General features: G+C 43.0%; 1 protein-coding gene across 4 annotated transcripts in view; it reads left to right on the top strand.

Moving 5' to 3' along the window:
• Positions 1-26765, top strand: part of nhsa (Nance-Horan syndrome a (congenital cataracts and dental anomalies)) — a 482186-nt gene that overhangs the window by 258741 nt on the left and 196680 nt on the right. The window contains exon 1 of one of the 4 annotated variants that reach the window (XM_080204040.1): positions 7547-7637. The exons of the other annotated variants lie outside the window; for them this stretch is intronic. The gene's annotated coding sequence lies outside the window, so the exon portion shown is untranslated. Of the gene's footprint in view, positions 1-7546; positions 7638-26765 lie in introns of those variants that run through there. 4 annotated transcript variants of the gene reach the window in all.

Consider the following 26765-nt stretch of genomic DNA (forward strand, 5'->3'; position numbering starts at 1 on the left):
GTTTCCTTCCTGACAAGTTGTGTGGACTCGGTCACCCAGTTTCAGCCTAATTCCTGGAGGAATTGTTACATTGAATTGAGCGACAGATTGGCCGATTTCAAAAGACAATTCAATTTCATCATTATCTGAGATCCACGGGGAGGAAAGGCAGGAATTATTATGCCTACAACATCGTACAATTATTTTCCAGAGCAGAGCATCTAGCTACTTTCCTGGTTAGTTAGACCCTTTCCAAAAAGAGCTTTTTGGCCCTGTAGTTTGCAAGGTGCCAATGGTGCAGTGAGGGCAACAGGGAACCTGGGACTTGGAAGAACAGTGGGACAAAAAGTGTATCTCTTTAACCAGTGAGATTTAAAGATTAAGAACTGAGCAGAGAAAGTACGTGGATGAATTCCAGAGAAAAAGTGGAAGAAAGGTGGGATTAAAGAAGATAAAAAGGAACTGAAAGGATAAATAAGAAAAGGATTTAAAATGTAAATATAACATTTTTGAAATCTCCTTTGTAAAGATAGACCGAAACAATTCATAACCTGAAGGTATGAGAATGCTGCCATTTAATTGTTCACTTTCTGAACATGACAGATTGATTGGCAATCATTAATAATTGCATCATTAAAAAGGTGGTTACACCAAGTAGCTACCAGACTTTCTGGGTAATTAATGTGCTAACGTAGCGCCTTTATAAAACACATGAGAATTAGCGTTAAGGCCAAGATGCTGATGGCATAGTGGCACTGAGCACATTGCAATCTTCTCCTCCTGACAGGTCTCTGGCTGATTTGTGCGCTAATAATTGTGTGTGTCAGTCTGACACTGTTATCTATTCCACAAATCATATCAAACCATCCTTTGCCTTACTGTTGTTAATTTGTTACCCGAGTGTTTTATGGACTCAGTGCCTCTGTAAATGCCAGGATTTAACTTACTGTTTTCCTTTCTTAGGCCACAATGTGAACAAGCAGCAAACAGTCAGATATTCAGTTAGATCCATAAGTGAGAAGACCTTTATAACCAACCAGAATTTAATTCATGAGTGGGTTGCAGAGGTCCTTCTCACAGGTAATAATTTAGAGCAGATTTGTTGCATTAGTCTATTCACAGTGTCATTATGATGCACCATGGTGTCTAGCGGTTTGAATTTGCATATGCTGCTTATGTAATGAAATTGACCTGAAATTGACACGCGGATAGTTGTAAAAGGGCTAGTGCAGACATAAGTATATCTGAACATTCTTGTTCTATATATGTTGCTATAATCTTCGCTACACATTCAAAATAGAAATACCAAAACTTGGAGCGGGAGTAGGCCATTTGGCCCTTTGAGCCTGCTTCTCCATTCAATATGATTATAGCTGATCCTCAATCTCAATGCCACATCCCCACTTTTTCCTCATACTCTCGACGCCATTAAAATCTAAAAAATGAACTATCTCTTTAATGAATATGTTCCGTGACTTGTCTTCCACAGCCTTCTGTGCAAGGGAATTCCACAGGTTCATTATCCTTTAAGTGAAGAAACCTTTCCTCATCTCAGTCCTAAATGGTCTCTTCATTATCCTGTGACCATGTTCACAGGATAATGGTTCTAGATTCCCAAGCCTGGAAAACATCCTCCCTGCATCTGTCCAGCCCTGTTAGAATTTTATACATTTCGATCAGATCTCCTCACATCCTTCTAAACTCTGTGAATACAGGCCCAGTCAAACCAATTTCTCTTCATAGGACAATCTCGCCAACCCCAGTATCAGCCTAGCGAACCTCCACTGCACCCTCTCTAAGGCAAATATATCCTTTCTTACATGGGTCGACCAAAACTGCAGGCAGTACTCCAGATGTGACCTCACAAAGACGCTGTATAATGCAGTAAGATATCCCTACTGCCGAAATCCTATTGTAGTGATGGCCAACATACCATTTGCCTTCCTAATTGCCTGCTGCACCTGCTTTTCCACTTTCATTGACTGGTGTACAAGGACACCCAGATCCTTTGTACATCTACACTTCCCAATGTAGCACTATTTAAATAATTCTTTTCCTTTCTGTTTTCACACTACAGTGTATAACTTCACATTTAGTCAAGTTGTACTACGTCTGCCATGTATTCACCCACTCACTCAATTTGTATAAATCACCTTGAAGCCTCCGACCATCCTCCTCACAACTTGCTGTTCAGCCCAGTTATTTGTCATCAACAAATGTGGAAATGCTACATTTGGTTCCCTCAGCCAGGTCATTTATATATATTGTGAACAGCTGGGGCCCAAACACTGATCCCTGTGTTACCCCACCAGTCACTGCCAGTCACTCAGGCAAAAACCCATTTATTCTTACTCTCTCTTTTTCCTGTCTATCGACCAATTCATTGATCCATGTCAATACGTTGCCCCTATCCCATTTGTTTTAATTTTGCCCACTCACCTCCTATCAGGAACTTTAACGAAAGCTTTCTGAAGTCTAAATACACCACATCAGCTGGTTTTCCCTTATCTATTGTACCAGTTATATTGTTAAAAAACTCCAATAGATTTGTTAAGCATTAATTGCCTTTCATAAACCCAAGCTGGCTTTGTTCAATCTCATTAATGCTTCCCAAATATTCGATTACCATGTCTTTTATGCGAGACTTTAGCATCTACCCCAGTGCCAATGTTAGACAAACTGGCTGTAATTCTCCCTTTTTTTCCTCCCTCGCTTTTTAAATAATGGGGTTACATTTGCAACCTTCCAAACTGTAGGAATTACTCCAGAGTCTATAGAATTTTAAAAGATGGCCACTGATTTTCTTAATTTGTTTTGTTGATGTATTCCACATCAGGCCCTGGTGTTTTGTCAGCCTTTAACCCTGTTAATTTCCCCAGCACCATTTTCTTACTAATACTGATTGCCTTCAAATCCACTGTCTTACTAGAACCCTTGGTTCCTTAACATTTCTGGGCGGTTTTTTGTGCCCTCATTTGTGAAGACAGAACCAAAGTATGCATTCAATTCTTCTGCCATTTCTTTGTTTCCCATTGCGGGTTCCCCGGCTTCTGATTGTATTTGTCTTTTCTAATCTTTTTCTCTTCACATATTTAAAGAAGCTTTTATGGTCAGTTCCTATGTTCCCTGCAATCTTATTTTGATACTCTATTTTCTCCCTTGTGATCTGATATTTTTGTCCTCTTTTGCTGGATTCTAAAATGCTCCCAACCCTCAAGTTTGCTGCTTTTTCTGGCAATTTTATATGTCTCCTCTTTGGATTTAATATTATCCCTAATTTTTCTTGTAAGCCATGGTTGAGTCACATTTCCTTTTGTTTTTGTGTCAGACAGAAATGAATAATTATTGTAATTCATGCACATGTTCCTTAAATATGAACAATTGCCTATTCACTGCCAACCCCTTTAGTGAGGATTCCCAATCTGTCCTTGCCAATACATGCCTCATAATCTCATAGTTCCCTATATTTAGATTCAGACCCTTGTTTTGGATTCGACTACTTCACATAGGGGATCAGAACAAGAGTAGACATTGGGCCCTTTGAACCTATTCCTTCAGTCAGCTCGATCATGACTGATCTACCTCAATGACAGAGCACCACCGCCCTCTGGGGCAGAGCATGCCAAAGGTTCACAACCTTCTGAGTGAAGAAATTCTCCTCACCTCAGTCCTCTCATTCTGAGATTGTGTCTCCTGGTTTTAGACCCCTGTTTTCCTTCACCAGAGTCCTGTAAAAATTTCTAAGTCTCAATGAGATCATCTCTCATTCTTTCAATTCCAGAAAACATAGGCCCAGTCTCCTTATACAACAGTACCACTATCCCAGGAATCATTTTAGTGAATCTGTTTTGCATTCGTCTATGATAATTATATCCTTCCTTAGGTGAGGAGATCAAGGACATAATACTCTGTGTGGTCTCACCAAGATTCTGTACAATTGCAGCAAGACTTCTTTATTCCTGTACCCCAATCCTCCTTCAATACAGGTTGACATACTATTTGTCTTCCTAATTGTTTGCTCCACCTGAATATTCGCTTTTAATGACTTATGAACAAGGACACCGGGGATCCAATAAACATCAATGTTTCCCAATCTCTCCGTAAGAAATACTCTGCATTTCTATAATTTCACATTTTACCACATTACATTCCATCTGCCGTGTTCTTGCCCACTTACTGAGCCAGCCTAGATCCCCTTGAACCCTCTTTGCATCCTCCTCACATCCCCACTGAGTTTTGTATCATCAGCAAACTGGGAAACATAACGTTTGATCCACTCATCCAAATCATTAATATTAATTGTGAATAGCTGGGACCCAAGCATTGATCCTTGCCGAACCCCACGAGACACAGCCTAAGAATGACCTGTTTAGTCCTACTCTGTGTTTTCTGTCCATTAACCAATTCTCAATCCACGCCGTTATATTCCCAATTCCCAAGTGCTCCAGTTTTGCTGATTAACCTCCTGTGCGGGGACCTTATTGAAAGCCTTCTGAATAGTGACAGATGTCTTAAAAGTTTCAAACAAACTGATTTGGAACTTCACATCAGGAAATCAAGGAAGTTAAAGATCTTTTCCCAAAGATTTCAGACAGCGTGAGATATTTCTCATTGAGTTCATGCTACATTTTGCTGAAGGCTAGAAGCTACGTTGGGTCCAATTTATAATAACTTATGAATTGGCGAGCTAACTAGTTATTTCCCTGGGCACACTCTGGTCTCCATTGCTGCAAAATGGATAGAAAGGTATTAGAGAAGGTACAAAAAAGATTTAAAAGAGTGAAAGCAGAGCTGAAAGGTTATAACTATCAAGAAAAAACTTAACAAGTGGGAACTCCTTTCTCTGGAACAGAGAAGGCTCAGGGACCACAGAATTGGAGATGTAAAGAGATTGATTGATTGATTGATGATGGAAGGGTGGCCACCTTGGGGGCCATCTCCCTCAGATGGTGGCACGGTGGCACTGCTGCCTCACAGCACCAGGGTACAATTCCGGCCTCGGGTCACTGTCTGGAGTTTGCACGTTCTCCCCATGTCTGCGTGGGTTTCCTCCAGGTGCTCCGGTTTTCTCCCTCGCTCCAAAGATGTGCGAGGGTTGGTTTGATTGGCCATGCTAAATTGCCCTTCAGTGTCGGGGGATTAGCAGGATAAGTATGTGGGGTTATGGAGATAGAGGCTGGGTGGGATTTTTGTCGGGGTGGGCTTGATGGGCCAAATGGCCTCTTTCTGCACCTTAGGGTATCTATGATTCTGGGAGAAACCAGGTATGTCTGTGTCAAATATCACATTTGCGTACTGACCCTTGGATGTGGCCATGCATCATGACTACTACCACCAAGGCCCCCCACCCCTCATTATTAAGAATATATCTGGATATAGAGGGAGAGCTCTGGTCAACTATAGAAGTCAAAATAAAGATGGTTGCCCTCACACAACTCTCTGCAAGGCTGCATGAACCTGGAAGTTATGTCATGGAGGTCAGGAAGAATATCTACAGATTTAGCCTTTGCCCTCATGACTATCCGTGGAAATGGGGCTTCCACTGTTAAACAACAGGAGTCTCTGCCTAGAAATATGTTAAAAGATTTCAAAAACAGAGAACACATCTTCATGCTAGTAGCCATAAGTGATACAGCCCCAGAAGTCTAAATCCAGTAATTTAGCATCAAATACCATCAACATCATGCAGGTTACTATTGACTGCACTCTTAACTGGACCAGTCAATAATACTGTGGCTACAAGAGCAGGTCAAAGGCTAAACATTCTGCAGCGAGTAACTCATCTCCTCAACCATCAAAGTCTGTCCACCATCCACGGCACAGTGGCTACCACTGCTGCCTCGCAGCGCCAGGGACAGGATTCAGTTGCAGCCTCAGGTCACTGACTGTGTGGAGTTTGCACATTCTCCCCGTATCCGCATGGGTTTGCTCTGGTTTCCTCCTTCCAAAGATGTGCGATTGACTGGCCATGCTAAATTGTCCCTTAGTATCAGGGGATTAACAGGGTAAACACATGGAATTATGGGGATAAGGCCTGGGTGGGATTGTTGTCAATGCAGGCTCGATGGACTGAATGGCCTCCTTCTGCACAGTAGGGATTCTGTGATACAAGGCACAAGTCAGGAGTCTAATGGAATACCCTCCACTTGCTCCAACAGCACTCAAGAAACTCAACACAATCCAGGACAAACCCTCTCCAACTGCACCCCATCCATGTCCTTAGAACTTAATTGACACACAGTGGCAGCAGTGAGTGAACTCTATAAGATGCACTGCAGCAGCTTACCAAGGCTCCTCTAACAGCACCTTTGAAAACCATGGCATCACCATTTAGAGAGACACAAGCATCAGACATGTGGGAACACCATAGCCTGCAAGCTTCCCTCCAAGTCACTCACCATCCTGACTTGGAGATATATCACCCCCCCGCCTCTTCGCCGTCACTGGGTAGAAAACCTTGAACTCCATCACAGCAGCACGGCAGCTGTGCCTAAACTAGATGCATCACAACGGCTCAAGAATGATAATTAAAAATGGGCAACAAATGCCGGCCTAACCAGTGACAGCCACATCCGAAGGATGAACAAGAAGAAATTGGGCAATAGCACAGTAGGGAAAGCCAGAGAGCAACAGAGCTTAGTTGGGCCAGGGTAGGCTGCTCTTCCCTCTGATGATTGCTCCAATTAAGCTTTTTAACTCAAAGTTAAGTACACTGGGTCATTGGACTGGTGATGTTTGGTGCTGGCATACACAGTCACAGTCTGAGTATGGCTAATCTCTGCAGTAATGTTGTGCAAGTGTGAACATGGTCCAGGTGCTGAAGCAGTAACAAGGTTAGCATTGTGGATATATATGGCTCTGTAAACAGTTAACCTTACATCACTGTTAAGACATTGATCTTGTATATATTGATCCACTGAATGCAACAGATGTAAATGTAGAAAAGGGATTCTTTTTAGGTCAAACAGAATGAGAAGGGGATGCTGACTCTCTTCAGACCCGCCCCTTGAGCCTTGTGTGGGTTGGCCCAGTGTATCAGAAAAAAAGCTCCTACTTTTATTCTGAATTCTTGTTTTGTCCTGCCGGTTCGAATGTATCAGCTTAATGTCACAATGAATGGCGTGTCTGCTGCTGACTGAATGAGCTGTGTGTGTGTATATGTGTGTGGAGACTCTCTCCAAAAGGGCTCGCCTTCTCAAGCAGAGAGTGGGTAAGACAGGCTCGGTTTGTCTGGAAAAATACCTCTCCATCAGCTGTGTGCGGCAGCCTAGCGATCACTGGCACTGCACGGGAATGTGCTCTGCCATTTGAATGTAACGGGATTAGGAGGAGAGAGGAAAGCAAGCAGAATAGACTCAACCATCTCATAAACTGCAAGGGGGTGGCCCTGGATGCTGAATGTCATCTTTTACCCCCAGCACTTTATTTCACTCTGCCCCTCACCCCCTAACATGAATAGCTTTCCAACATCACCAGTGTGACTGAATTGCAAGCTGTTGCTGGAGGAGAGCAGTATCTGTGGTGCTAAGGCACCATGCTCCATTGCAGCAGCTATAGTGATGGGATGCGGTGTGCGGAGGAAGGCAGATGTCCACTGTACGCTTCAAGCACTTTGTCTAGCGATCTGAGGAAACTTCACTGAAGCTACTTTTAACTGTGTAAGTGCCTCTTCCAGCATTGCCGGTCCTGTCGTATGTATGTGTGTGTGGAGCATCCTTGCATATCATTTGGTGCAGGGCCGAGCCTAACCTTGCTGGAAAAATGCATGTATTCTGTGGTGAAATGACTGATGTTCAGAGACAGAGCAGGGAAAGACTATATTAAAAATCTTCCGGCTTTTGCATCACTGTGCATCTGAAATAGCCATTAAAATCAGATGGATGCGGGAGGGGGGGGGACCAGTTTTATAGTGCATTGTTCTCAAGGTGTAAAGAAATTGCTCTCCCCCCCCCCCCACCCCCCTCCATCGCTTTTGCGTATCCTCTTGAGTTTGGATGTTAGATGCATATTTTAACACCAGCCACATTTAGCACTCTGCAATTCTGGGATTTTGAATACGATATTGTGGCTTTCATCTGCAAGTGCATCTTAAAATTTGCATTTTGTCATGAAACCAGCAAATTCTCTTGTTCGTGGTTCCAATAATTTTCTTTACGAGGGATTATAAGGGATTATTTGGTTGGCAGTTCTGTTGGGGGTGGGGGGGGAGCAATAGAAGCAAACAATAAAAGCCTGAAGCTGGGAGTTCATTATGCTCATTCAGCAAAAAAAGGCTACAATAAAAGCAGGCTGTGCAAGTGAGCAGATAGTTTTCTGATTTTTTCCAATGTTATATTTTTTTTGGTTTCTGACTTGTTTCGCCTCACCCTGCGCTGTCTCTGCACTGGCACCAATGCTCTCTGCTTTCCCTGCATTCAATCCAGGAAGAAATCTCATTCAATCAGGCTGCAAAAAAGCCACAATGCATAAAGGAATGGGGGTGGTGTCAGCACTGGTGGTGCTCCGAATTGAATTACAGACTAATTATTTTCACACACCACCCCACCCATGTCCCAATGACTATAAACATGATAAGAATTGCTGAATAAGAAAAGACCACAAGATCTCGCCCATAATTGTTGATTATAATGATGGCAGTTATCTCTATCACTAGGCCAACAACCGACCCAATTATGACCCCAGTATTGGAGAGCTATGGAAGCCATAGGTCCAAAGTCATCATTTTCCTTCCCAGCCTGCTACACTTCACACATTAAAAAGTCTGACAACACCAGGTTTTAGTCCAACCGATTTACACTTAACACATGCCATTACTTGCCGGAGAACCCATGCAATGAGACTTAATGGGCTGTTTATCTATATATGTGTATATATATATATATATTATTCATTCGTAGGACATGGGTGTTGCTGGCTGGCCAGCATTTATTGCCCATCCCTAGTTGCCCATGGGCAGTTGAGAGTTAACCACATTGCTGTGGATTTGGAGTCACGTGTGGGCCAAATCGGGTAAGGAAAGCAGATTTCCTTCCCTAAAGGACATTGGTGAACCAGATGGGTTTTTCTGACAATCAACAATGGTTTCATGTCATTGGTAGATTCTTAATTCCAGATTTTTGCTTTATAGAATTCAGATTCTACCATATGCCATGGCGGGATTCGATCTCAGGTTCCCAGAACATTAGCTAAGTTTCTGGATTAATAATCTAGCAATAAGCCATTGCCTTACCATAGAACGTCCACAGTGTAGAAGGAGGCCATTTGACCCATTAAATCTGTACCGAGCATTGTACTCATGTCCTCTTCCTCACTCTATCCCCATAATCCAAATCCTTATCATGGCAATCCACATAACCTACACATCTTGGGTCCCAAAGTGACATTTGTTTTTAACCAGTAAACCTAACCGGCACATCTTTGGAGTGTGGGAGGGAACCAGAGGAAGCCCATGCAGATGTGGGAAGAATGTTCAAACTCCACACACAGTGATTGAGACCAGAATTGAACCCAAGTCCCTGGTGCTGTGAGGCAGCAACGCTAACCACCGTGCCACCCCATATAGGGCACCATAAGTCCGAACCTTTCTTATTCGACATGTTCACACACTTCCATCCATGGACGTGCACTTTCCAGTTGGGGGTAAATAATGTCATGATGTGAAAGTAGGAATCCCGGCTGACTTCCCTGCTCTGTTCCTAGCATGGAGAATTAGGTCAATTACAACAGCCTAATACGTTGCCCATGATGAAATCGCTCCCTATAGCAGCAAATGTGAAATGAGCAAGATCAGAGACCAATCCTACCCTACATAATGCATTTACCTACTAAGCCATCAGGGAGCAGGCTTTTTCTTTTGGAAGGAGAGTCAGATGGTGGATCACATTGAAGCACTGAAGTGCCTCATTATACAAAATACTCGAACTATATCAGATGCAAACCTTTGCCCTGTTCTATAATAGAAAATGCAGTATTTTTTATGTGAGGTTGTAGCTAGACTGAGATATTGTGAAACGGAACTGTAGCCACCAGCTTTATTCAGAAGGGATTACCTTGGTCTTGGGCTGGAAGGCTGACTTAAACCTGCAGTATCGGCTGTGGGCAGCTCACGTTAGATAGGATATTCGTCAGCATCCTTCTATCAAAGAATGGACATGCAGCAAATCAAATCCATCGAGGGACGGGGTAGCTCCAGAAGGTGCACTTCTGCTGAGGACTGATGAGACCAATCGGTCTCCAGATTCTGCTTCCAGCTTTGAGAAGCAGATTCTGCTGCAAGTGGTTCCAGGTCATTGGGGGTTGTTGCTTTTACTGTTGGTGCCTGGTGCCGAGCTGCTGATGGGCACAGGACTCATAGCCATTTTCCTCAGTTGTCAGTGAGTGTCTGCCAGATGCAGGAAGTGATGTTCCGAGCCCTGATTCCACATATTACAAGCATCTTTAATGTGGAGCTTTGGGAGTTTGACTGGTCTTCTAGATCCAGACAGCTCTTCACGTGGAGAATCCTTAGGAATGCTGCCCTCATCCATCCTGAGAATGTGCCTGAACCAGCGGTGTCACCTCAGCTTGATGAGTATCAGAAGCCCTGGGATTGTTGCTTCTGGGTGGCCTGCCACATCCATGATTTTGTCCATCTGTGAGATGCCCAGAGTTCTCTGCCAAGAGTGAAGGTGAAAGTTATTGAACTTCTTTTCTTTGACAACTGTGAGTCAACCGTGTGACACTGGCACACCACTGAGCACACAGGCCTCATACACCATAAGCTTGATCCTCAGAGTCAGCTGGATGTTATTCCATGTATGTTTCATGAGTCAGCCAATAGTGCTGGATGCTTTCCCATTGAATTTCTACAATGCAGAAGGAGGCCCTTTGAGTCTGTACCCGACTCTCCAACAAAGCATGCCACCCATGCCCACTTCCTCCCACTGTCCTTTCCCCATAGCCCCATGCATTCTATCCCACTAATCCCCCTAACCTACATATATTGGGACACTAAAGAGCAAATTAATATGGCCAATTTTGCACATCTTTGGACTGCGGGATGAAACTGGAGCACCCGGAGGAAACCCATGCGTGCACAGGGACAATGTGCAAATTCCACATAGTCACCCAAAGCTGGAATCGAACCTGGATCCCAGGAGTGGTGAGGCAGCAGTGCTAACCATTGTGCCACAGCTCGTATTTTGAGTTATGCATCACGAGACAGATTGTCTGCCACCATGAACGCTAGGTACAGAATTTATAAACCACATTAAATCGGGGGTGTTACTTAGCTCAATCAATAGCCCAGCTATATTCACAGAGAGGAGTCAAGAATACATTGATAGCATCATTTATTCCCCTTGTTGTGAGGTGCTAATATCTGCAAATTGCTCCTACAAAGAGAACACAAGTTTTTTTTTACCTGTAAATGGCCGATTCCTAACAGTGATATCCTGGGAGGAAGCTAATTAATATCACATTTGTGTCATGAAAGGATTCTCTTGCCAATAGATTCTGTGCAAGCTACAAATTTTTTATTTCACTCTTATCAGCTGCATGTCCAAGATGTGATGTGAGATAGAATTCTGTAACTATTGAGGCCAACAGCTATACGAAAGATTGTTAAAGCACAGTTTAAAAACACCGAAATGGAACCCAGATTTTGATGAGTTTTGTTTTAAAATAAAAAAAAGTTTGCTTGTCTAACATGGTTTTGCTTGATTAATTTTGTTTTTGTGTAATCTGAATACTTTTAAATAAACTTGATTTATTGTTTAGCCTGATGGTGTAAGGTTTTCCACGTTTTTGGAAAGGTCAAGTTTTTAGGTGTCCAGATCACCAATAATCTGTTCTGGTCTCCTCATGCCAACACTATAGTTAAGAAAGCCTACCAACATCACTACTTTCTCAGAAGATGAAGGAAATTTGGCATGTCAGCTACGACTCTAACTTTTACAGATGCACCATAGAAAGCATTCTTTCTGGTTGTATCACAGCTTGGTATGGCTCCTGCTCTACCCAAGACCGCAAGGAACTACAAAAGGTCGTGAATGTAGCCCAATCCATCGTGCAACCAGCCTCCCATCCATTGACTCTGTCTACACTTCCTGCTGCTGCCTCGGCAAAGCAGCCAACATAATTAAGGACCCTACACATCTCGGACATTCTCTCTTCCTCCTTCCTTTGGGAAAAAGATACAAAAGTCTGAGGTCACGTATCAACTGACTCAAAACAGCTTTTCCCTGTCAGACTTTCGAATGGACTTACCTTGCATTAAGTTGATCTTTCGCTACACCCTATCTATGACTGTAACACTATATCCTGCAGTCTCTCATTTCCTTCTCTATGAATGGTATGTTTTGTCTGTATAGGCGCAAGAAACAGTACTTTTCACTGTATATTAATACACATGACAATAATAAATTAAATCAAGGTCAGAGGTGCATGATGATAAGCCTATTCGGAATTCCAGAGATAAAAAAGTAATTGCTAAGATCACACCAAACAAGCCACTCCACCCTTACCATTCAAAGGTACCCAGTAGCAACGACTACGTGTACTTATATAACACCTCTAACATGATTAAAAACATTCAAAGGAGCGTTATAAAACAAAGTTTGACACTGAGACACATGGGGCAGATGACCAAGATCTTGGTCAAAGAAGTAGGGCTTTAAGGCATGTTTGAAATGAGGAAAGAGAGGCAGAGTGGTTGAGGAGGAGAATTCCAGAGTTAGGGACCTGCAGCTAAAGATGAATAGCTGCTCTTGACCTGATTAAAACCGGGGATGTTCAAGAAGCTGGAATTACAGGATCAGATAATACTGAGAACCGTACAGAGGCGAGAAGAGGAGGGAATGTAATTGAAAATAGGTGAGAAAAATACATGATAACTATTAACATACTTTTCCTGTATTTTCTGTTTTAGTCAGAACTTGCTTAGCCCTGAGTCCCTTCTGCTATTGAGAACCTTGATTCAGGGAAATTTGTGTATGTAGGATGGCTGAATGCCGACTTTGTCAGTCCACAGCTGAAACTAAGGAAAAATTATGAATTCATGTCACTTTTTCCCCTGTAGCATTGCTCACCTGCTGTGGCTAAGAATGGATGAAGCTCACATTGCCAATGACAAGGGCAATTTATTTCATTTTTCTTATAAAAGCACAGCTCCTCCTTATCCTACAGATGCGAAGTACGTTAATTTAGTTCGGCAATGGGTACTGAATGGTGCTCTGATGAAGGGTCAGACTCTCAGCGTTGACTCTGTTCTCTCTCCACAGACGCCGTCACGCCTGCTGAGATTTTCCAGTATTTTCTGTTTTGATGCAGAAGAGTCTGTCTTACGGCACTGACTTCAGTCACTGCAGGAATTCTCTTCCTAAAGCCCTGTACCTTGCTACATCTCAGCCCAGCTGCAAAATAACATTTGCAAATGTATTTTTATCAACCGTACCACTTGCCCGTGTCGTTTGTTAGAGCGCTACCAGTAGTCATGTTGTCAGACAGAGCTTTAAGCAAGAAATGATTGGAGCTTCTAACAACGGCACTGTAATAGTTGAGGGGAAATTCAATCTTTGTATAGACTGGACTAACCAAAATGGCAAAGGTGGTCTGAAGATAGGTTTTGTAGATTGATTTTGTAGCAATTTTCTGAAGCAGTATGTTGTGGAACCAACTAGGGATAAAGCAATTTTAGATCTAATATTGCGCAAAGAGACACAGTTAATTAGTAATGTCTTAGTAAAAGGTCCACTGGGAAATAGTGATCACAATATAACTGAATTCCATGTTACATTGGAAAACCATAATCCAGTTTGAAACCAGGATCTTAAACTTATAAAAAGCCAATTACACAGATATGAGAGAAGAGCTGGTTAAAGTTGATTGGGAAATTAGACTCGTGTGTGTAATGGTAAATACAGTAAAAAGTCTGACAACACCAGGTTTCAGTCCAACCGATTTATTTGATAGTAAACTCACTAGTTTTCGGGTTAGCCCCTTCGTCAGGTGAATGACGAAGGGACTAACCCGAAAGCTTGTGAGTTTACTATCAAATAAATCGGTTGGACTGAAACCTGGTGTTGTCAGACTTTTTACTGTGTTTACCCCAGTCCAACGCCGGCACATCCACATAATGGTAAATAAACAGTGGGAGACGTTTAAAGAAACAATTCCAAGTGTTTAATAGAAATATATTGATTTGAAAAACAAAACTTAGTGAGAAAATCTATAATGCCTTCCTTAGGAGGTTAAAGATAGCAATAGATTAAAATAAGAGGCTTATGATGTTTCATTCGCAGCAAGTGAGTATTTTAGATACCAGCAAAGGGCCACCAAAAACTTAATAAAAATAAGAGAAATATGAAAACAGATTGTAAGAGCTTTTGCAAATGTATAAAAAGAAAGAGATTAGCTAAAGTCACGTTGGTCCTTTAGGAGCAAAGATAGAATAAATTATCATTAGAAAGATGATGGCAGTGACTTTGAACAAACTCTTTGTGTCCATTTTCACAGCAAAAGATGCAAATGACCAGAAACAGAGGATAATCCAGAGAATAATAATAACCCAGAGAAGAAATCTGTGTAATTAATATCAATAGAGAAAAATTACTGGAGGAGCTTAAATCTCAAACAGCTGATAGGCTACATCCCAGGGTTCTAAAGTGGACAATTACAGAGATAGTGGATGAGCTGGCCATGATTTCCTAAGATTCCCTAGATTCTGGAATGTTTACAGCAGATTGGAAGTTAGCTCATGTCATAATACTATTCAATAAAGAATGAAGAGAGAAAACAGCAAAAGCCAGTTAGCTTTACATCAATCATCGGCAAAGTGCTGGAATCTATTAAGGAAGGTAATGACTATCTAAGGAAGTATTAACAATACATCTAGAAAAGCCTAGAATGATTAGAACAAATCAATATGAATTCACAAAATGGGAATCCAGTTTACAAATTTATCAGTGTCCTTGGAGAATGTAAGTAGCAGGATAGATAAAGAGAACGCAGTGATAAGGTGCCACACAAGGTGAAGGGTGGGATTTTCCAGTGACACCCACCCCAAGAGCGGAAATTCCCATCTGAATTGTCAGTGAACTGCAAAATTTGCTCTTCATACATAAGATGAGGGCTAATGGGCTCAGGGTTTATATATTTGTATGGATGGATAATTGGTTAATGGACACACAGTAGTGATAATAGAGTCACAGTCAGAAGTTTTCAGCCTGGAAGCAGGCCCTTTTTTTTTACAAACCCCTAAGCTAATCCCAATTCCCCGCATTTGGTCCATATTCCTGTATATCTATGTTACTCGTAACTGTCTAAATGCTTTTTAAAAGCCAAAATGTGCCCGCCTCTACTACCACCTCTGGCAGCTGGTGAGACACTCACCACCCTCATGTGAAAAAATTGCCCCTCTGGACAATTTTGTACCTCTCCCCTCTCATCGTAACCTATCCCCTCTAGTTTAAGATCCCCCTACCTTTGGGGAAAGATATTGACTAACTGGTCTATGCCTCATTATTTTATAGACCTCTATAAGATCACCCCTCAGCCTTCTTTGCTCCAGAGAAAAAAGTCCCAGTCTATCTAGTCTTCCCTTATAACTCAAACCATCAAGTCCTGGTAGCATCCTAGTATCTTTTCTGCACTCTTTCTAGTTTAACAATATCCTTTCTATAATAGGGTGACTAGAACTGTACACAGTATTCCAAGTGTGGCCTTACCAATGTCTTATACAACTTCAACAAGATGTCCCAACTCCTGTATTTAATGTTCTGACCAATGAAACCAAGTATGCTGAATGCCTTCTTCACCACTCTGTCCACCGGTGACTCCATTTTCAAGGAGCTGTGAACCTGTACTCCTAGATCCCTTTGTTCTGAAACTTCCCCCCCAATGCCCCACCTTTAACTGAGTAAGTCCTGCCCTGTTTCAGTCTACCAAAATGCATCACTTTACATTTATCTAAATTAATCTCCATCTGCCATTCGTCAGCCCACTGGCCCAGTTGATCAAGATCCCGTCGCAATCCTAAATAACTTTCTTCACAGTCCACTATGCCACCAGTCTTGGTGTCATCTGCAAACGTACTAACCTTGCCTCCTGTATTCTCATGCAATATAATTAATATAACTGACAAATAACAGTGGACTCAGTACTGATCCCTGAGGCACACTGCTGGGCACGGGTCACCAGTTTGAAAAACAACTCTCTACAACCACCCTCTGGCTCTGTCATCAAGCCAATTTTGTATCCATTTAGCTACTTCACCCTGGATCCCGTGAGATTTAACCTTATGCAACAACCTGCCACGCTGTACCTTGTCAAAGGCCTTGCTAAAGTTCATTTCGACAACATCAACTGCACTGCCCTCATCTACCTTCTTGGTTACCCCTTCAAAAAACTCAATCAAGTTTGTGAGACATGATTTTCCACTCACAAAGCCATGCTGACTGTCCCTAATCAGTCCTTACATCTCTAAATGCCTGTAGATCCTGACTCTCAAAATATCTTTCAACAACTTACCTACCTCAGATGTGGGGCTCACTGGCCTGTAGTTCTCAGGCTTTTCCCTGCAGCCCTTATTAAGCAAATGCACAACTCTCCAATCTTCAGGCATCTCACCTGGGACATAAATGGGACATTTTCAAGTTGGCAGTTGGGTATGACAAATGGAATGCCACAAAGATCAGTGCTGGTGCCTCAGTTATTTACAAAATATGTTAATAACTTGGACAAAAATATAGCGAGCAATGCAACTAAGTTTACTGATGATACAAAGCTAGGTAGGAATATGTGCTATAAGAAGGATACAAAGAGGCTGCGGAGATGTAGATAAGTTAAATGAGTGGGCAATAAGGTTGCAGATGGAGTACAATATAGGGAAGTGTGAAGTTATTTACTTTGGTCATAAGAATAAAAAAGCAGAACATTTTTAAAAAGGCAATGAACTGTTGATGTTCAGAGAAACTTAAGTGTTCTTGTATGTGGAACACAAAAGGTTATCTTGCAGGTACACCAATCAGTTAGGAAAGTAAATAGCATGTTGGCCTTTATTGCAAGAATAAAAAAGCCTAGTTACAATTGTACAGCGCATTGATGAGTCAATACCTAGAATACTGTTGGGCAATTTTGGTCTCCATTGTTAATGAATGACATACTTGCCTGGGAGGTAGTACAGCAAACGTTCACTAAATTGGTCCCTGGCAAGGTGATGAGAGGCAGAGTAAACTGTGTCTATATTATCTGGAGTTTAGAAGAATGAAAGGTGATTTCATTGAAAGGTTCAGTCCAAGGTTTTGCAGGGGCTTTACTGAGATGTTTCCTTGGCCGGGGTATTTTCGAACAAGTTCCAGATAAGAGCCGATCATTTGGGGCTGAGGATGAGGAGAAATTACTTCACTCAAAGGGTTGCGAATCTTTGGAGTTCTGTGCCCTAGAGGGTTATAGATGCTCTATCATTGTATATATTTAAGGTTGAAAGCGACAGATTTTGGTCCCTCAAGGAATTGAGGGATATCGGGATGGGGGAATGGGGGTGGTGTTGAAGTCCAAAGTCAGACCAGGATTGTGTTGAATAGTGGAGCTGACTTGACAGTTCTTAAGTCAAGTTGTGTGAGAAATTATTGGAAAGAAGCCAACAATCCAATGGTCATTATGATCCATGAGGATGTGATAAAGGGCTAAAATTGTTGTGTAATTATTAACTCAAAGAAGCTAGTGTTTTTTCAGAGACTTCTAATCCTATTTACCCTTACTGAAAGCCATCACGTTCTGTAGAAGTCTCCATGTGACTGAGCTCAGCCAGTGTATGCAATAATCTGGATAAAACCCTCTCTAAATGCTGGCCTGAATTTATTGACGTTTTTAGTTTGCTTTATGTTGCTTCAGAATTGCCTTTGGAATCACTTGCTAAGATTTAGTACAGTGCAGGCTAATGGGGTGTAGAATCGATCACCTTTTAGTTACTTTCCAACAATGGGATCAAGTCACTAATGATCCAAGTGCTGCGACGGATATGTTTTAACAGATTTCACCTCAGAGAGTTTCCTTGTAATGTGCTGAGTAGCTCTTCTAATGCATCGAAACAGATCAAAAGAAACAGCAATTCAGTATATTTTTCCTGTGAAAACTGTGATGTCCAAGGGACTACTTATATACTATAGAGAGGAGATTTTATATGTAAGATAATTCACTCAAATCCATTGGTATTCGTATTATGTGAGTTGTTTTACCTATAGTATATAGGGAAGTGGAATTGTTCATATGTTATGCCAGTTGACTATTGTTGTTCTGTCATAATCAAATTTGTGGGAAACAACAGTACTGCTGTGCTTTTTATTCCAGAGTTGCACGATTTTATGAGGCAATTCATCAGTGTTCTGAAAATCAGCATTTTCTAGTTCTTCAATAGGCAAGATGTTGTCTGTCACTAACTGTTCTGGCATCTGGACCCTGGGTGGATAGCTGGAATTGGCAAGAAAGTTAATGATCAGGCAGTGAAATGGAGATGTGCGTGAGATTGATTCAAGGAATCATGAGGCATAAAGGGAATCCATGGTGTGGACCCTGCAAGGAGAAGGGAATGAGTGAAGGAAACTACAGAATCCTTACAGTGAAAAAGAGGCCATTGGGCCCATTGACCAAACACTGATTCTCCGAGACAGTGTCATACCCAGACCCCCCGCCCCCCCCAACCCCCTGTGCCCTACCCCATAATCCCGTGCATTTACCATGGCCGATCCCCCTAACCTGCGCACTAAGGGATGGTCAATCCACCTAAACTGCACACCTTTGGAGAAGAAGCTAAGGAAGCGATGGGCCCACTTAAAATCAGTAAAAAGTCTGACAACACCAGGTTTTAGTCCAACTGATTTATTTGATAATAGACTCACAAGCTTTCGGGGTTAGCCCCTTCGTCAGGTGAATGGAGAACAAAGGGACTAACCCCGAAAGCTTGTGAGTCTATTATCAAATAAATCGGTTGGACTAAAACCTGGTGTTGTCAGACTTTTTACTGTGTTTACGCCAGTCCAACGCCGGCATACCCACATCGTGACCACTTAAAATCACCAGCAAATGTGTCCACGGATGGAGCTAAAATCAGGTGGAGGTGATTCAGACTTGAAGGAAATGGAGGAGCAAAGGGAGAAAGACCATTTTCATTCACAGGTTTTAAGTCGGTCCGCCTTGTGTCCAATGAGGGGCATACACGCGATGAACATAAGAACATAAGAACATAAGAAATAGGAGCAGGAGTAGGCCATCTGGCCCTTCGAGCCTGCCCCGCCATTCAATAAGATCATGGCTGATCTGTCGTGGCTCAGTTCCACATTCCCTGCGCTCTCCCCATAACCCTTAATCCCCTCGCTTATCAAAAACCCATCAACCCGCTTCTTAAAAATATTTAGCGAGGCAGCCTCCACCACTTCAACGGGCAGAGAATTCCAGATATTCACCACCCTTTGAGTGAAGAAGTTCCTCCTCAACTCTGTTCTAAACCGCCCCCCCTTTATCTTGAGGCTGTGCCCCCTAGTCCTACTGTCTTTTTTGAGCGGGAAGAGTCTCTCCACCTCTATCCTATCCATCCCATTCATCATCTTATACGTCTCAATGAGATCTCCCCTCATTCTTCTAAACTCTAACGAGTACGATGGGTGCTCTTGGTTGTTCGAGATTGGCCTAGTGCTTCATATCTAGTGGACAAGATACTGGGCAAGACGACAGCTCAGTGACTATCACTGATTGCTGTGCAGACACATGGATTTGGGCCAGTGTCTGTGGGAGTTTGCGCATTCTCCCCGTGCTTGCGTGGGTTTTCTCCGGGTGCTCCGGTTTCCTCCCACACCCCAAAGATGTGCTGTTAGGCTGATTGGCAGGAATAAATTGTCCCTAAATCAGTTTCCCTCAATCTGGGTGGCCATAAAACATTAGACAGGGGTCGTGGGTGGAGAGGGGGACTGGTGGTGTTGAGATGGCGGCGCGGGCTCGTTGGGCCGAAGGGCCTGTTTCCCGGGCTGTTTTTGTTCTTTGTTCTTTGTTCATACCAACTGATCATGTCCTGGGCTACTCAAGTTACAAATCCCTCAATGGTTAAACTGCCAGGAATACAAGAATTAGGATTAAACGAAAGAAGAAAGAGCCAAAAATAGGAAAGACGTTTCATTTTGCCTTCGGTCTTTGCTTCACACTTTGGTGATTTTAATGTTTCTTTATATATTGAGCCACTGCAATGTCAGCTGAGGGATAATGCTGTGTGTATGTGAGATTGGGCAGTTCCAATTCTGATTCAGGACTCTTTCACGATGCTTCTCTGCCAGTATGTAGGTTGGCAGTCGGGAGATGGTGCCAATTCAGCAGCCAAAGCTGCCATCTTGTGAGGCTCCTGTCAGCACTGACATTTCACAAGGTTTAGGTTAATTGAAGAAAGGAAAGGCTGTAAAGGTTGCGTCAGAAGATTATAATCGTATGAATGCATATGCCAACATGCAGAATCCAAGAGCTAAATAAATTATGGGCTTGATCTCGCTGGAGTGAGGCATCCATTCCCAATTCATGCAAGACAGCTTACGGGCAAACAGAAAACACAACTTATTTTGATAGGAAGCCTGTGGCAGGAAGATAGACATGATTTGTATCATCTGAACATGAGTGAAATTCTTTCAGAATAACTCGATTCCAGCATTCCTCCTAACAGCAGCCCTTGAAGCACTTGAAGTAAATTTATTTAATGGGCTCATTCCAGATTTTCCTCTCGGAATCAATTTGCATGTGGTCACAAATTGTACAAAATGAGCATATGGGTTTTGACAGTTTGGAATTGCAAAAATCTCCTCCCAGCCCCAAATGTTTCCTGAGACAGTCAACAAGGCTCAGTAACATGACCATAGGAGATTGAAGCATTGCCTAGTGTACAGGAGATGAACCTTAATTAATCCCCCGAGAGTGTCAGTGAGCATTTTAATTTATTTCAGGAAGGGGCCTGGCATTTGCCCTGCTCAACACCGAACTGTTTGGCTATTTATGTGGAAGGCCTAACGTCTGATAACGTGTCAACCAGTGTACCAAAAAAATACTCAGCCCGACATGTCTCTGGACATCATTCAGGATTCAAGGAATTGCCTCCAGGAGTTAGTACTCGTGTTCCTTTTCCACCCAAAATGGTCCAATTTCTCGAATATGATGTCAGATGCCTCGCTACGTCTCCAATCCCGATGTTGTGAATGGCGGTTCGGATGAGCGCCAAATTCTCTGCTCTCGCTGCTACGTCTGCCAGCGAGAGCAGAGAATTTGGCGCTCATCCGAACCGCCATTCACATCGGGATTGGAGAATCCCAGCCTCAGGGGAGGTTGGAGAATTCGGACCGACATTCCCAGTGTTGATATTCTTCTTCACCTTAATGAGCAAGAAAATAATATTTCCCTTTTCACCCTCTCAGAAATGAATGAAATGTTGAGGAGTTTGTTTTGAGTCTGAATCTACAAAGATCACATCGATATACAGCAGCAGTGAAATCTCACGGTTCACAGCTATCTGAACACTACCAGGAGTCTTTAATCGTGTGTAAATTGGAACTTGTGATTAATTTTCTTTGCCATTCTTTTTCATACAATGGTGTTGCTCGTTTAAAATTTTGTAAGTGGTTATCATGTTGCACACGGATTATTCAGCAACACCAATTATTAAAACAGCTCTCATGGCCCAATTATTGGGGGAAATTATCCTGTCCCGCCTACCACATGAATCATAGGGTCTCAGGCAGGATTTTCCAGTTTTCATCATAGAATCCCTACAGTGCAGGAGGTCATTTGGCCCATCGAGCCTGCACCGACAACACCCAGGCCCTATCCCCGTAACCCCGATTATTTTACCCACTAACCCCCCTGAAACTAAGAGGTGATTTAACATGGCCAATCAACCTAACCCGCACATCTTTGGGCTGTGAGAGGAGCGCCCAGAGGAAACCCACGCAGACACGGAGAGAATGTGCAGACAGTGACACAAGGCTGAATTTAACCTGGGTCCCTGGCATTGTGAGGCAGTGCTAACCACTGTGCCACAATGTTGCCCATAAAGGAGGATAGAGTGAGTGGGTTTTGGAGCTCATTTTGTACAATTTGTGACCACGTGCAAATTGATTCCGAGAGGAAAATCTGGAATGAGCCCATTAAATAAATTTACTTAAAGTGCTTCAAGGGCTGCTGTTAGAAGGAACGAATCCAGCAGTCACTGACAAATGTCCTTCATAGCTGTATAAAAGAGAAGGCTAAAGTTGAAGATTTTCAGCCTTGCCAATTAACGTGGGAAGTTTGATAAATTAGAAAATCTGATGCTGTAAATTGTAACAGTAAATTCAGGGTCAATTGTTCTCCTATTTTATTGTGGTGTAAAAATGCTTCCAAAGCTTTCATGATAAATGTCAATAAAGAAAAAGATGAAAGTAATGTCAATGCTGACAGAAAATAAAAGTATTCAAAGTTTTTTTCTATTCGTTAATAGGATGTGGCGTTCGCTGGCCATGCCAGCATTCATTGCCCATCTGTGGTTGCCCTTGTGAAGGTGAGGTTGAACCGTCCTCTTGAGATGCTGCAGTCATGTATGCGCAACCACTGTGCTGTTCGGGAGGGAGTTCCAGGATTTTGACCTGGCGACAGTGAAGGTTATGGTTCCAAGTCAGGTGTGTGGCTTGAAGGGAACTTTTGAATGGTGGTGTTCTCATGCATTTGCTATCCTTGTCCTTCGAGGTGGTAGAGTTCATGGTTTGGAAGGTACTGTTGAAGGAGCATAGTGAATTGTGGCATTGCATCTTGTATATCGAGGGGGATTGAATATAAAAGTAGGGAGGTCTTGCTGCAGCTGTATAGGGCACTGGTGAGGCCGCAGCTGGAGTACTGTGTGCAGTTTTGGTCGCCGCACTTACGCAAGGATATTTTGGCCTTGGAGGGAGTACAGAGGAGGCTTACTAGGCTGATTCCGGAGTTGAGGGGGTTGTACTATGAGGAGAGGCTGAATAAACTAGGCTTGTACTCGTTAGAGTTTAGAAGAATGAGGGGAGATCTCATTGAGACGTATAAGATGATGAATGGGATGGATAGGATAGAGGTGGAGAGGCTCTTCCCGCTCAGAAAGGACAGTAGGACTAGAGGGCACAGCCTCAGGATAAAGGGGGGGCGGTTTAGAACGGAGTTGAGGAGGAACTTCTTCACTCAAAGGGTGGTGAATCTCTGGAATTCTCTGCCCGTTGAAGTGGTGGAGGCTACCTCGCTAAATATTTTTAAGACGCGGGTTGATAGGTTTTTGATAGCCAAGGAAATTAAGGGTTATGGGGAGAGGGCGGGAAAGTGGAACTGAGCCACGACAGATCAGCCATGATCTTATTGAATGGCGGGGCAGGCTCAAAGGGCTAGATGGCCTACTCCTGCTCCTATTCCTTATGTTCTTATTATGTTCTTATATAGTGCACATGGCTGCCACCGTGTGTCAGCGGAGGATAGAGTGAATGTGGATGAGGTGCCAAAGTGGCTGCTTTGCCTTGTATGCTGTTGAGCTTCTTGAGTGTTATCCACGCAAGCGGAGAGTATTCCATCACGCTCCAGACTTGTGCCTTGTAGATGGTGGACAAACTTTGGGGAGGCAGATGGTGAGTTATTCACTGCAGGATTCCTAGCCTCTGATCTGCTGTTGTAGCCACAGCATTTATATGACTGCTTTAGTTCAGTTTCTGGTCAGTTCTGACCAGGAATGCTTGATCCTTGGTAAAATTTAGGTTTTTAAAAATTCTTTCATGGGATGTGGGCTTCCCTTGCTGGTCCATCATTTGTCGCCATCCCTAAACGCCTTTGAGAGGGCATTTAAGAGTCAATCGTATAGCTGCGGCTCTGGAGTCACATGTAGGTCAGACCAGGTAAAGACGGCCGATTTCCTTCCCTAAAGGACATTAGTAAACCAGATTGGTTTTTACAACAATTGATGATGGTTTCAATTCAAATTTTACCATGGTGGTATTTGAACCTGTGTCCCTAGAACATTCCCATGGGACCTTGGATTATTATTAATTATTATTGTTGCAACTGTACACAACTCTGGTGCGGCCGCACTTGGAGTACTGTGTGCAGTTCTGGTCCCCACATTACAGGAAGGATGTGGAGGCTTTGGAGAGGGTGCAGAGGAGGTTTACCAGGATGTTGCCTGGTATGGAGGGGAGGTCCTATGAGGAGAGACTGAGGGATTTGGGGTTGTTTTTGCTGGAAAGAAGGCGGCTAAGAGGGGATCTTATTGAAACATATAAGATGATTAGAGGTTTAGATAGGGTGGACAGTGATAGCCTTTTTCCTCGGATGGAGAAAGCTAGCACGAGGGGGCATGGCTTTAAATTAAGGGGGGGTAGTTATAGGACGGATGTCAGGGGTAGATTCTTTACCCAGAGGGTGGTGAGGGATTGGAATGCCCTGCCTGCTGCGGTTGTAAATGCGCCTAGTTTGGGGGCGTTTAAGAGATCCGTGGATAGGTTTATGGACGAAAAGGGATTGGTTTAGGTTAGTGGGTCATTGTTTTTTAACTGGTCGGCGCAACATCGTGGGCCGAAGGGCCTGTTCTGTGCTGTAATGTTCTATGTTCTATTAGTCCAGCGACAATACCACTATGCCACTACTTCCCCAATCTGAATTTCAGACTGTCCGTGTCCAAAACAGTTGGAAGATTTTCCCCAGACAATGAGGGTAAGAGATAACTATCCTCCCATTAGACCTGTTAATGGACAGTCAAAACTGTCAAGAACAGACACCAATAGCAAGTCTACATTCTTTTTAACCTCAGGAGTGAATAATTCTAATGTTAATGGCTATGAATGACTCTAATATTAACCAGACAATGCAATCTAGTTTATTTTGCCACCAGCTTTTGTTTTATTTGTGCCCATTCAGTATACCATTCCTGCAGTTAAGTTGATGTGATAGCAGCCTGTTGCTAGGCCGCGAGTAACCATGCCAACCAGAAGATGTGTGAGACTGCAGCTTTGTGGTTCCTTTAATATTTTTGCCACAGTTCCGAGCACGTAGTGTCGTGTCATCTCTCTATTCAGCATTTTCTTCCAATGGCCTGATCAAGATGTGACTCGTTCTCCAATTTTTAAGGTCTCTCTTTAGGAAGCCCTAAGCAACCCAGAATCTTTGGGCTGTGTATGCTCGTGTATGCAATGATGGAAATGAGAGCAGTAATAGAAGAGCCCCCTACGGAGGGACCGATAACTCGCGACACTGAAAGGCAGAACAATAAGACAATTGCTTCTGCTTCCTGGAATGAATTAAAAGGCCACTTAAAATGATTGAATTCTGTTCTCCCATTGATTGGACCAAATATCTCACCAACGATCGAGTTCCAGTTGTGTTGCTACTTGTAGGCTATCATAACTCAGCCCGAGCTGTGGTGATCTTGAATTATGGATCTTTTTGCACTCATGAAAGAGCAGCAGTAAGTCACTGTCACCAATAAGAGATCCCTGATATTTCTCAGCACAAAACCATTCCCATTTGCAACCGTTGACATCAGTAAATTGACTTGCTGAAGTCCCAAACTTAAAACCGAGATTTATTAGTGTGGAACGGAGGAAGCACCTCTGGTTCTCATTGAAGTGCATCAGAAATAGTGTCTCACACTTCAGGATGATGGCGTTTCGGATATTCATCTACCCTGGGAGTTCTGCCTTTCCTTTAGCGGGCCTTATCTTTTTTTTATTCATCCATGGGACACGTGCATTGCTGGTTGACCAGCATTTATTGCCCATTCCTTGAGAAGGTGGTGGTGAGCTGACTTCTTGAATCCCTGTAGCAGACTTTGTAGTGAGTGATACATCTGCTGGGCCATTTCAAAGGATAGTTGAGAGTCAACCACGTTGCTGTGGCTCTGGAATCACATGTAGGCCAGACCAGGTAAGGACAGCAGATTTCCTTCCCTAAAGGACATTAGCAAATCAGATGGGTTTTTCCAACAATCGACCATGGTTTCATCAGTAGATTCTTAAATCCAGATTTTCATTGAATTCAAATTCCACTATCTGCCGTGGCGGGATTCGAACCCGATTTCCCAGAACATTAGCTGAATTTCTGGATTAACAGTGTAGCGATAATACCATTAAGCCTCCCCTTAACTGATTTCATTTGCCAATTTTTGCCTTTTTTTTCAGATCCTCTTTTGGCTCCACAGAACTGGAGCTCCCGTAGCAATTTTTTGTACCATGTGAGCATAGATTTTATTTTGATTTATTATTGTCACATGTATTAATATACAGCAAGTATTGTTTCTTGCGCAGTATGCAGACAAAGCATATCGTTCATAGATTACACTGGGGAGAAGGAAAGGAGAGAGAGTGCAGAATGTAGTATTACAGTCTTAGCTAGTGTAGAGAAAGATCAACTTCATGCAAAGTAGGTCCATTCAAAAGACTGACAGCAGCAGGGAAGGAGCTGTTCTTGAGTCGGTTGGCATGTGACCATGTCGGTTGGTGCCCATGTCGGTTGGGGGATAGAATATAAAAGCAGGGAGGTCTTGCTGCAACTGTACAGGGCACTGGTGAGGCTGCAGCTGGAGTACTGTGTGCAGTTTTGGTCGCCGCACTTGCGCAAGGATATTTTGGCCTTGGAGGGAGTGCAGAGGAGGTTCACTAGGCTGATACCGGAGATGAGGGGGTTGGACTATGAAGAGAGACTAAATAGACTGGGTCTGTACTCGTTGGAGTTTAGAAGGATGATGGGGGGATCTTATAGAGGCGTATAAGATAATGAAAGGGATGGATAGGGTAGAGGTAGAG

Source organism: Carcharhinus amblyrhynchos, chromosome 15 (genome assembly GCF_965287045.1).
Source record: "Carcharhinus amblyrhynchos chromosome 15, sCarAmb.v2.hapA, whole genome shotgun sequence".
NCBI lineage: Eukaryota > Metazoa > Chordata > Chondrichthyes > Carcharhiniformes > Carcharhinidae > Carcharhinus > Carcharhinus amblyrhynchos.